At 31.5% G+C, this 12,902-nt stretch overlaps 1 pseudogene; it reads left to right on the top strand.

The window, feature by feature from the left end:
* Positions 1-2,564: 2,564 nt before the first annotated feature.
* On the top strand, positions 2,565-12,688 carry LOC124357706 (annotated as a pseudogene).
* The last annotated feature ends 214 nt before the right edge of the window (positions 12,689-12,902 follow it).

Raw genomic sequence — 12,902 nt, 5'->3', positions numbered from 1 at the left:
GAAAACTCGGTTACTTCACTGTGCGGTAGGACCGTGTCTAACACATGGTACTGCATTGAACTGAGGAGCAAAGCTGCTATTATGTTACCTGTAGCTAATCAGATGCCAATGTCAATACCTCAAAACCCAATAAACAAAAACATTGCAAAAGTTATAGATTCTAAAGTCTATATTTGTATTTCGGCATCAATTAACAACCTTGGAAAATACAGGTATATCTTATTTTCTTCTTGAACTGAATCCCACATCTACAATGCTTTCTCGTCAGGATCAGAATAGATCTTAGTTTCAAGAGCAAATTCAGACAAAAAACCATTTTTACTAAACTTATCTAAAGATGTTTTCGTTTGTTTGTTTTTTTTTTGTTTTTTTTCTTTGCGTATTTTCAGGGCTATAAATATAACTACTAAAATGAATATATAACTACTAAATAGTTAAGAGTAGTAAGTGGTGTCCCATATACCTAAGCATTGCTTCCTTACTGTTTAAAAAAAGTTTTCTCAGCTTGGTTTTACTCAGTAATTCACACATACAACAACTCGGCTAAGCGCCCACTGTGGGTATGACTTTTCCTCACTCGCCTTTTATTTAATACGTTAATTTTGACAGTTACCTTACAGTGCCGCAGCAGTAGTTACTGAGCTCATTTGTGGGGGGGGGGGGGGGTGGGGGGGGGGGGGGGTGGGGGGGGGGGGGGGTGGGGGGGGGGGGGGGTGGGGGGGGGGGGGGGTGGGGGGGGGGGGGGGTGAGATTCCAGGAGTTAAGTGTTTGACAATGCCAGATTCCAGACGCTGTACTAAACGGAAGATGAAACACTCATGAAACGTTTCTGTCATTTTGTTTATAAAACATGTATTTTAGATACATGCGGAAGTTACACTTTTCTTACCTAGTACTAAAAAGATAATTGATGATATTTTTCTCCACCTGGTATTAATAGATATTAGTCAAGGACATTACAGAAGTTATTACTTTCATTGAATGAATTGTTCAACTATTTGTAAAACTATCACTAGATAGTGTAACTATCAATTTTGTTTACTTGTATTGTATCTTAGAACTGTGACATAAACTTACTGTTTTAAAATACAATGAGTGCCATTTCATTGTAATTTGTGTAAAATTTAACTTCAATAATGAATCAGTTTGAGCAATAAAATACATAAAAAGATTTTATTTTTCCAAATAAGGAACTAAAATAATTTCTTAATTTCACTATTTGCAAAACATAGCAAACATTGTTTAGATTTGTTATCCAAATATCAATGCCATTTTAGCTGATATTTATCTGTTTATTGATATACTAGTGCATTTGGTACAACCAAACATCAAAATACGGAATTTAGTTGACATATTCTTAATATTAGATAAGGTAAAATTATGTTTTAAAACGTTTAGTCTAAATTACATACTAAAACGGTACATTTGCAAGAAAGTTTCTCTAATAAAACAAAAATTGATATATAAAACTGGGCAAACATTGTAAGTGTTTGAGAATTGCGTTTAAAACCCAGTTGCCAAAAACTCATATAGTGCCCTTTCAATATACGAGTCAGAATGACATACATGGTTATAGAATCATCAATCAAGCGTAGACATTGAAATACCAGGGGGGGGCCACTACCCCTGACTAGAGAAACAACTACCTGAAATTTCGGTCAAGCAGTGAATTAGTGGACTGAAAGTCCAAGGGTTAAGCTTGAGCTGGTATATAAAAATATTAATTTTTGCCCTTGTGACTAAATTTACAATTTCATTAAAAAAACGTTATGTATTGTTAAGTAACGTTATTGTAACGTTATGTACTCCACAGTGGCAAAATAATTGTTTTTTTAACTTCTGGGTTTTTTTTTTCTTTTTTTTTTTGTTCTCTTAGGACAAGAAGCTTATAAATTGCACTTAGTCCTGTAAGGACCTTTGGCTGCTTCCGGAGTTATAGGATATTCAGGATGGGTAAGGTTAGGGAGTGGGGGCCGCCTCCTATCGAGATCCATGAGAAAGAATAAGGGCACTACATCTCAAAGTCATCCCGGAAGAAGGGAGGCCAGCTGTGAACCAGCCTCTCCAGTCAAAGTAGGCAGGGGGTGGCATACCCTTGTTGAGGTTAACAAGAGCCTCTGAGGTAAGGGAACAAACCCCACCAACTCCAACAGCCATCCTCCACAGTAGGCTAGACCTATCGAATTGCCCATGAATCCCAGAATCTCAACATTTGCGGTTAGTGATGTGCCGCTACTGGACATCCATAAGGTTGCCCAGATTGAAGTAGCACATCGGTTTTTGCTGTGCCCAGTGGTGGGTTCAACTGGTAGGTATAAACCAGCCAGAAGTGATCCCTGCTGGGTTAACTTCTGGGTTACTAATGAACAAAACTTGTTAAATATTCATGTGATAACGATTTGGTAAAAAGTGCATCATTGACCACTTTATGGAAAATGCATAAGTAAATTTGACATCTAGAAAACATGCATGAAAATATTCAGTTTCCAATTTTTGGTATTCTAGTCGGTTATTGTAGAAATTTTGAGAGGATCTAAACTTTGATGAGTGTGTGATTGTAATTACTTGTTAATTATATTTTCAGTTCAATCACTACAGATTCTCAATCAGCTGGAGTCGAGTGCTGCCCACTGGTTATGACAACGTTGTGAGCAAAGCTGGTCTTGGCTATTACCACAGACTGATAGATCAATTGAAGGCCAATGGAATTGAGCCTGTGGTAAGTGTACACATTTTTAGTATTATATCTGGTTTTGATGTTTGCACTGTAACTACGAATTCTCAATCAATATGATCAACCCTTCTGCATGGTTTCATGTGAAAGTCTCTGTCAGCAACCTCATCATACTGCAGTGGTCATGTTTTTGTGTAGGCACATTCCTATGTGATCTTTCGGTGGCAGTCCAAACTATATTAAGCAGTTACTTATATCACTAAATAGAGGACAAATTCTATCTTTTTGTCATTACTGTAACTTTTTTTGTTTTATTCCGCTGGTTTTTTTAACCAAACAGATGATTTATATCAGCCGATCATTTCAACAATATAGAATACAATGTTCAATAAGAATACAGTATAAGTTTTTTTTGTATGATTTGATTTAAATTATATTTACTATTAAGTTGGTTGTCTCTGCTTTTATATTTTGTTTTAACTGAAAGAAGATTGTAAGTTATATCTTTACTATTAGTCTAATAAAATAGCTCAAATGCCTGAGCTTCACTGAAGCCTATCACTCGTAGGACTGGAGAAATTTAATTTATGTCTGTCGGACTGTCCACCCACACAATATCTTGGAAATAAACTGACCTATTGACTTGATATTTTGCAACGAGAAAATAGAAGTATAAATAAATTTGTAAAGAAACTTAATACGTCCATAAGAGATTCAAAGATATGATGTATTTACACGTGTAGCCTAACTATCTCAAAACATACATTATTTTATATTCTCTTGTTGTGTAGATTTTTATTATTTAAACATTTATATAAAACCAAATTGAATGTACAAAAGTATGAATGTATCATATCGCAAGATATGTTGAGAAAAATTTCATGTGTAGATTTAAAATTTTGCATGAAATTTAATTTCTACAAGAATGAGTTTTATGAAGCATCATCTTCTTGTCAACTTCTTTTTTGTTTTTTCTTCTGACTTTCTGTCTATATGTCCACAGGAAATCTCGAAAATGAAATGACTTATTGATTAGAAATTTGTTATGCAACCTCAGCGAAGCTTGTTATGACATTTAGTGTGGCATACTTCTTCCTTGTATATTAAAGGTTTGCTTGGTACTCACATTTTAATGTGAGTCATATATCATATTCCAGTACATAAATCAATGTTTCAGGCAACACTTTACCATTGGGATCTTCCACAGCCTCTACAGGAACTTGGAGGATGGGTCAATCCTCTTATGGCTGATTACTTCCAGAAATATGCCAGAGTTATGTTTAAGGAATTTGGTGACAAGGTTTGTATTTATTTAAAATAAAACATTACAAATATTCTGTAAATTAATCAAAATGTGTAAGCCTTCTTCTAAACTTTATTATTGCTAGGTTGATTTAACGTGTTATTGCTTTAATTTGTACCAATTATTAGTAAAGTGACATCCTTACATGAGCTCAAAGTCTGAAAATTGTACTTTTCAGGTAAAGTGGTGGATTACTATCAATGAACCACTAGAAGTAATTGGTGGATATGGAGAGGGGAAGTACGCACCCATGTTGTACCAACATGGAGTGGCGGATTACTTGGCAGTTCATACACTCCTCAAAGCCCATGCTAAAGCATACAGGCTGTACGATACAACGTTCAGAGCTTCCCAGAAAGGTACATTGTTTCTTATAATGTGTTTTAAATCTAAATATCTGATGAAAATTTTAAAATGGTATAAAAATTGTTAACTTTATGCTGGGAAACTTGTGAGCATTGCCTTCCTTAGCTTCAAAATAAACACATGTGACAAAAAATTAATTAAATTAAATTTCAGCAACTCTTATTTGTCCAACCAAACTTGAAGGCCAATACTCCATCAATTCTGTATTTTTGTAAATTCTCCTCAAACATATTATTGCCTCTGAACTGTGAGAAGAATTATTGTAGTTTATCTGTTGCTGAATATACTTATTCAGAAGCTCTTTGATTTGCTTGTTGACCCTTTTAACTTCAACGTTCTTACTGTACGGATGCTTAGATTTTTTTACTTTACTGTCTGTAGATTATAACAAAAGCTTCACAATTTCAGTAGAACACATTTAGGAGGTTTGCTGAATCAAAATAAGGACTTTTTGGTTGTCTCTGATTTCATTGTTCAGTAGTCTGCAGCCATGAAGTTGACAACAAGCACACTACTGATGTTTGTTACGTTCATTCTTTTGGTATTGTGTTTACATAGTATTCCTATGAGTTTTATCTATTCCTTCTAACAAATGTTTAATTTTACGTTTATAAAATTAGTTAAAGGGTTTGTAATAAGTCTCCTGTTAGTGAAGATATCTTAACAAACAATCTGATTTCTAGTAGTATTTGCATTGATGATAATGCTCTCAGAGTTGTGTGTTTGGTGGAAATAGTGTTTTGTATTTTTAACTTTACTGAATAGTTAATAATAAATTGCTCGATATTATATTGAGTGATAAATCTTATCCTCATCTCTAGTACTTTACAGAAATATACATTTTATCCAATTTAAAGTTGTTACAATTTTTATGTATGTTGAATGCTTTGCCAACATAAATAAGAGTTGAGTGTTATTGACCACGTTCTAGCTGGTCATTCTCACAGTCGAACTATTGTACACTGGGTATTTTGTTGATAATGTTAGTACAAAAATAATAAATTATTTGTGAAATAACTACTTCAAAGGAAAATTAATAATTTTCACAAAATGTTTTGGCAACAATGGCGTTTCTTTGACTTATCAATAATTAATATCGGAATAAATAATAGTTATATGTGTGACTGAAGGAGAAATGCTTTTACAAATTAAATATAAGGTTATGAAGTCTTTGTTGTATTAATAAGAGAATAAGAATTACAAACATTAATTTTTTAAACACTGTCCAGGTCGAATTGGTATTACATTAAATGCTGCATTCAAGAGAGCTTTAAACAATACAACTGAAGATAAAGTTGCTGCTGTGAGATCTATGGAATTTGAGGTAACAAAAATTAGAATGTAATTAATGTTTAAAATAATGTGTGAAACTTCCAATTACGTTTTGGAACTCTGTAAGTGATAGCTGTAGGGAGAGATACAGTAGGTTTGCTCTTGCAGTTGGGAACTACAAGAGAATCTGAGAGGCATGGACCTCATTACAAAGGGTACAAGCTCTGGGATGCTCTCTTTGACAGTGCTTGTATTTTAAGATTTAAATTGTGGCTGTTCTAGTGTAAATAAATGGTTTGGAACCTGTTTTAGAAAAAAATTGTAATTATTGTTTTTAAGTCAATAAACTCAAATTTTTCACATTTAAAGCTTCATAGTTGCAGTTGGGAATTGGCTTAGTTTGATTAACCATTTATAAAAGATAAAAATATTAAAAAAAACTAAATAAAATATATTTGTTGAAATACAAATAACTTTTTGTTTTAATGAGATTGCATACACATTATATTTAAGAAATTGTCAACTGAAAGGCAGGAAAATTACTTTAATTAATTAATTAGGAAAAAATTCCAAGTATCATTGATTCTTTAAAAACTGAAGTGCCAGTTAAGTATAAATCTGTATTCATGTAACTGTAAAAATCAATTCTTTAAAACTGTTCATTTGTTTGTTAAATTTTCATTGTAAATATTTTATATTTTTAGTTCAAATCTATTAGTAGTATAACATACAGTTTCTGTATATATGGTAGTACACTAAATTTAATTTAAAATTTATAATGGTATAACTATAATATAACATGTATTAACATTAATTGTAATCATTAGTTCCCTGCATGACACATAAATGATAATTTGTATTTAATTCTTATGATACTAGATATATGTTAAAACAGTGTGGAATCTTTGCTCACCCCATTTTCTCAAGAGAAGGAGACTACCCCAAAATTGTAAGAGAAAGAGTGGACTATAACAGCAAGAGGGAGGGGCGGTCCTGTTCACGCCTGCCGACGTTCACTCAGGAGGAAATCGAGGAAATAAAAGGTAAAAAGGGACTGCATTAAATATTCAATGGCTCCTGTTAATATTTAATTGTTAAAACAACAAAACAACATGGCTACCTGCCAATACTCATAGTGATATTGGAAGTAAAATCAACAAACTACCTATTAACTACAGCTTACCTTGAGTACTGTAAGTGATCCTCACACAGAGTTATTATACATCCTAATTTGAAGATGTAAGAAAATTGTTCAATTAATTGACTTTCACATAACTGACCTAAGCCGAATCATTACAGCCATGTCATATCTAGCATAAGTAAAGCTTAAGAAAATAATTTTTCTCATGTAAAATTAAAATACATCTACAACAAAAACTAAACCAACCAACTAATACAACTTAAATCAAGAATACAAGTGCAGTAATTTTTAATTTGTCAAATTAACTACTGTTGCTTGATCTCATTATGACCAGCTCAGCACTTATGATACAACCTGCTGATAACTGCAGCTGTTAGGCAAGGTGTACTCACTGACCTTGCCTAACAAATCTAACTGTCTGGGTTTTTTTTACTTTTACATTTAAATTTGTAAACTTAAAATATCCACAAAATTCCCTTATGGTTCTTGCACAGTTTGGGGTAAAATATTCAAGGATTAAATGCACTGGCCCTTGTGATATGTGGCACCATCAGTGAAGTTCAATGAAGTGCCTGATGATGGAATCTTTGATTCAGAAAGGCCTTGCACAAAATAAAAAATTATATTGGAAAATGTTAAATTCGTTTTATACTAGTTATAGTAACAATATAACTATTACTATATTATATAACATATAACAATAATTATTAAAAGGAGGGACTATAAACCCCTTATTAGTAGCCTTAAAAAAACAAAACAGAATTTTGTAACCAAAATAAATTAAACTCTGAAGTTTGTTGTCTGACATGTGCATAGTTTATTTTGCCTGCTACCATTGTGACTATCCCTGCGAAGCAGGTTACATAATTTATTTCATAATATCTTGGAATAAGATTTTTATTTGAGATTGGGAGGACTCCTTTGGCTACAGTGTGTGTGTGGATAGTCAAGCAGAGTTGGTGATACGGCCAGCACAGCAATGAGTATAATTTATAGCAGTCACATAGCTCTCATTTGACTACTAATATTTGTATCATCATTGTCAATACTGACTAAACAAAATAATAACATTTTTTTAGTTGAGCCTTAACACAAGTGCTATATACAGAATATAAATGTATATAGCAAGTTTATTATTATAATAAAAGAAAGGATCTCATTTTGTCACTGTCCTTAGATATGAGCCTAGCGGGAAAACTGTACATGTCAATTTGGATTAGATCAGGGTAAAGTTTAGGGCAATTTTTTAATAAGTTAACACAGAAAAGATAAACAAATAGATGTATGTGTTCTGACATAAATATGTAAATAGCAATCAAATCAATATGCTTGAAATCGTATTCTAATTAAACATACAAACTAAATTCTAATTCAAACAATTTTTTATAGTTAAAAAATAACTAAATAAAATAATTATCGCATTATTATAGTATGTGACTTTTTAATATACATTTACAATTTGTAAATAAATAATATAATTCTTTAAGGAAACAAAATAATCTCAAATTAATGAAACAATGTAAAATATAAAGCATTCAGGGTCAGAAAATAATAATATCACAACAAGAAAACTATCTCTGGAAACATCACAACTAAAAGCTCACACTAAAATAATGGTCCTCATTTATATTTTATTTTGGATTATTTTAAAAAGCTTTTTATTTTAATAATTATTTGTTGTTAAATCAGTATACTTAAGGATGTAACTCATTTTAGGAAGTTCAGATTTTTTTGGTTTGAACCACTACACAAGCAGATATGCAACTTCAGGACTAGTAGGACCTGGATCCTTCATTGGACAGGGACTCCGGATCTGTTCTAAGTTGTGATCCTGCCTGGAAGACAGCAAAATCATTGTGGTTAAAGGTATCATAATGTTTTATTTGTGAAATAAAAAGAAAAAAATAGAAAATTAAGAGTCCACTTACTTTGAAATTGTTATAGAGGTCAATCTATTTTGGAAGATACATTGACTGGCTAGACAGGCAGGAGACTAGCTAATCAATCAACAAGCATGCAAAAAAACATGCTTGTATGGAAATCATTCTCAGAGAGTGACATATAATGAGTTTTATTCTATTCATTAAAAAGATAAAAAAACAGGAGATAAATAATGTGTTTTTCAAAAAAATGTAAAGAATTCAATGTAATATAAGAGATAACTCTAGTCCTACCATTGTTAGATGATAAGTTTGTAACCAATTCACAAACTGTTAAGCCTTTCATCAGAGGCATATCTTAAAACTGCAATACCAGTTTTAAGAGATGTTTCAGCATTTAATATACAAAATTCATTTAATAGTTATTAATGCTTATAAAAAGCTATAATTTGTTTTGTTGTTTAACTAAATAACTTTAATTAGAAACTGTATTAAATTTGTCTACACTATTACTTTAAAGAGAAAAAAGTTTAAATATGATTTTTTAAATTTAACTTCAAAAAGAATATTGAAGACCCAACTCAATATTTCTTATACAATCATTAGTTGTGATACACTGTATATTTTTCAAAACATAAAATAAAGAGCATGGAGATAACTTTATAAATAATGTGATTTTATGCAAACAATTTAATTCATAAATGGAACTCACATAAACACATTTTTTTACATGATAATTTAATCTGGATAGTATAAACTAAAAATACATTTATCAAATTTACAGAATACAACAAAAGTACAGTATTTAAAAATAATACCAACATTTTTTAAAAGTCAGAAATCCAAATATTTATCAGGAATGAATTACACCTACTTAGTGTAAACTTCCTTTCTGTATTTGCACACATATACATAGGTCTTATTCTACAACAGAACTATATACATTAAAGTATTTGATTCTAGAAATGATGCTCACTTTAAATAATTTTTAATGTCTCTAATTTTTTAATTTCTTAAGTTTCCAAGATTGCTTTAGTGTGCATACAATTTGGTATACCCTGTTTAGTAGTAAATTAAAACACATTTTCGTATTGTAGTTTAAAAACAAAACCCTTTTTTAATGTCATGTAAATCTAATAAGATGTTGTCGGTTGCCGTGTTATCAGGTGGTCCCTTGGGGATTTAGAGCCCTACTGAACAGAATACGGACAGAATACAACAACCCTCCAGTGTTTGTCACTGAGAACGGCTACAGCTCAGATGGTGCTCTCGATGATGTTGACAGAATACAGTATTTTCACGTGAGTATAAAATATTATCATATTAGTAAAAAATTATGTGGTACATAAGTTTCAAGTATATACTTCAAAAAATCTGGTAAAAACTAAATTTAATATTGAAAATCTTTTTTTAATCTAATAAATTGAGTTTTTATTTGAAGAGGTATTTAATGTTTAAGATTACACACTACTAAATTATTTGGCAATCTGATATAAAAATGCATATACTTGTTTGAAAAAAATTACTTTTCAGTAGCATTTAAAATTAATTTGTGAACAGTGATAAGTTTTTATAATAGAAATTTAATAGATATAGCAATAGATTTAAGGTAAACATTTCCAGAATAGAATCTGGGGCTGTAAAGAAAGCAATAATGCTAACATTTACTATCTGAACTAAAAATCTGTTATGATCGACAAGTTTAGTTGTGCTGAGAGTTGCATAGTTGTTAGGGCCAAAGAAGGGCTGAACAAAATAGACTGTTGCCATAACAGATGCCACATTTTTCATGTTTTGCAGTTTCCTTACATGCTTAGTTATTATGAACATTCTAAACTGACAATCTTTACTCACATAGTACTACTTTCAGAGATGAAAAACTCTTTTATTTGAATGATTTTATTTATCTTAGGATTACTTGGAAGAAATGCTAAAAGCCATTCATGAAGACGGATGCAATGTAATTGGCTATACAGTTTGGAGTATCTTGGACAACTTTGAATGGATGGCTGGATATTCGTAAGTTTACAGTTAATTAACTCATTAATCATGTTTTTTTACTGTCACAAACATTTATCATACATATCATAGTGTGATAGTTACAAAATCCACGCGCATATTCATGTGTCTCTCTTTGGCCAAGTATTATATTCAACCAAGCAATTAACATGTTTCTGTTGATTCTGATAAGCTTCTCAGCTCATCTCTACTGATAGTTCTAAACTAGTGTTCAAGGCCTGTCTTAGACCCAGTTGGCTTTTCCAAAAGTTTCTTCTGTTTAAATATGCCCAAAATAGAGAAAGTATATTACTTCATGTCATATTTTTTAAAGATCTCCTTACAATTTCACACTATATTAATGCTCATGATAGAAAAGTAAATTTCTTTGATTGCTGCTTGATAATCAGGCAAATTTCCGCAATTCCCATTTTTTGAATTTTTACTAGACTGTCTAATTTTAAGTATGTGTAAGAAATAGATAATTGATGCATGAGGCACCCCATGCTTTTTGTTTTTGATAAGTGGATTGATAAGTTATATAACTGTATATATATCAATTAAGCTGAATAACACAGTGTCACTGGAGTGGTGACATGCGAGTGGAAGTGATACAATGGGGAGCAGTGACATCACAATGGAAAGGGTTAAGTCTGATTGAACCATAAACTCAGAAGAAAGTAAACAACCTTTTGCTCTAATATTTATACAATCCAAGGATTATTTTATTGATAATATTCATAAAAGCTGAGCATTTATGTAATTCAAGGATTTTGTCTATTGACAACAACTGTACAAACTGTAAACTGCACAATTCAAGCAACCAGCTTGATTCTGTATGACTAAATTATAAATTCTACAGAATGTGGTAAATTTTTTTTGCTAGCTTGATCTAAACCTAACAGTGACTAAATATTTCTTGTGGAGTGTGTGTTGTGTAAAAACTGAATGTTATTATTGTTATAATTTTATTGTTGTCCTTAGTTAAGATTATGAAAAAACTAACTGGCAATCATTATTTAGCAATGAAATTGTTCGGAAAGCTTACAAATATGTTGATAAACCACTGTGGATGAATAAAAATGTTGTGTTCCAGGGAAAGATTTGGTATCCACAATGTAGATTTCAGTGACTCAAAACGGCCAAGAGAGAAGAGAAAGTCTGTGGAATACTTCAAGAAACTAATGCAGACAAGAGAACTGCCGGACGTATGATTGTAAATATTAGTATTGTAACATTCAGAGCTCACATGGCTAGCAGATCTTCACAGTATTATTTACTTCAGTGTTATATGTTCAGTGTTAAACACTGAGTTATATGCTTGAGCATTTATTTTGAGCTTAGCATAAATGAGTTGCTCAAAATAGTTACAGCTTTAGATTAGATATAAATACATATTTTTAATATTACTGACAATAAATATACTTCCATTTATTAATATTGTATCAATAGAGTAGTAACAGTGATAAATATTACTTAAAATGGATTAAATAAAGACATTTAAAATATGTTTTTTATTCTTTTTTTCCTTAAACACAGCTAAAAATGAAATTAACGAAACATATATAAACACTATTAATGGTACTCATGAGACTTTTATTTCATTTTATGTCATATTGCTTGAATTATGAAACAATTATGTAGAAATTGTAAAACATAATTTTAACTTTTTTCTTGATTATTTTGTATAAATCAATTGTATACACCAGTTATCCCATTTAATAAAAATAAATTATGCAATGTCTAGCATTTTTAATATTAGTATTTGTACATTTTTTGACAAAATCCTAATAAAAACCTAGGGACACACACAACTGTCTAAAGTTGATGGGATAAAGCATTTCCGAAACAAGTATAATAAAAAAAATTGTAAACAGAGTGTATTTTATTATGGAGTATTGTATTGTAAATAGGCCACTATTAAGGTCTTTCTTCCGTTTGGGGTAAATATTTAAAAAGTGAGCATTGCAATAACACATGTGTAGGGGCTGTGTTCCGCCCCTATTGTATGAAGGTCAGTACTTGCTATTTTATAGCTTTTTTTTTTTTTTTTCCTTGGGGCGGCCTACTGCCATGCACTTAAGCCTCAAGGGCTTTTTGCGCACCCCGGAAACACCATGAGGCCTACCAGTCTACAACTTCAGCAGTTCAACGAACCGCCGAAGACAACCTATCAAGTCCTCCTGGGAAAATTCACCACCCCTGTCCAAGCTACCAAAGATGGCATACCGCTCTCTTGCTATTGCAGGGCAATCAAAGAGCAGGTGC

Source organism: Homalodisca vitripennis, chromosome 3, assembly GCF_021130785.1.
Source record: "Homalodisca vitripennis isolate AUS2020 chromosome 3, UT_GWSS_2.1, whole genome shotgun sequence".
Lineage (NCBI taxonomy): Eukaryota > Metazoa > Arthropoda > Insecta > Hemiptera > Cicadellidae > Homalodisca > Homalodisca vitripennis.
This window is presented reverse-complemented; position numbering and strand designations above follow the sequence as displayed.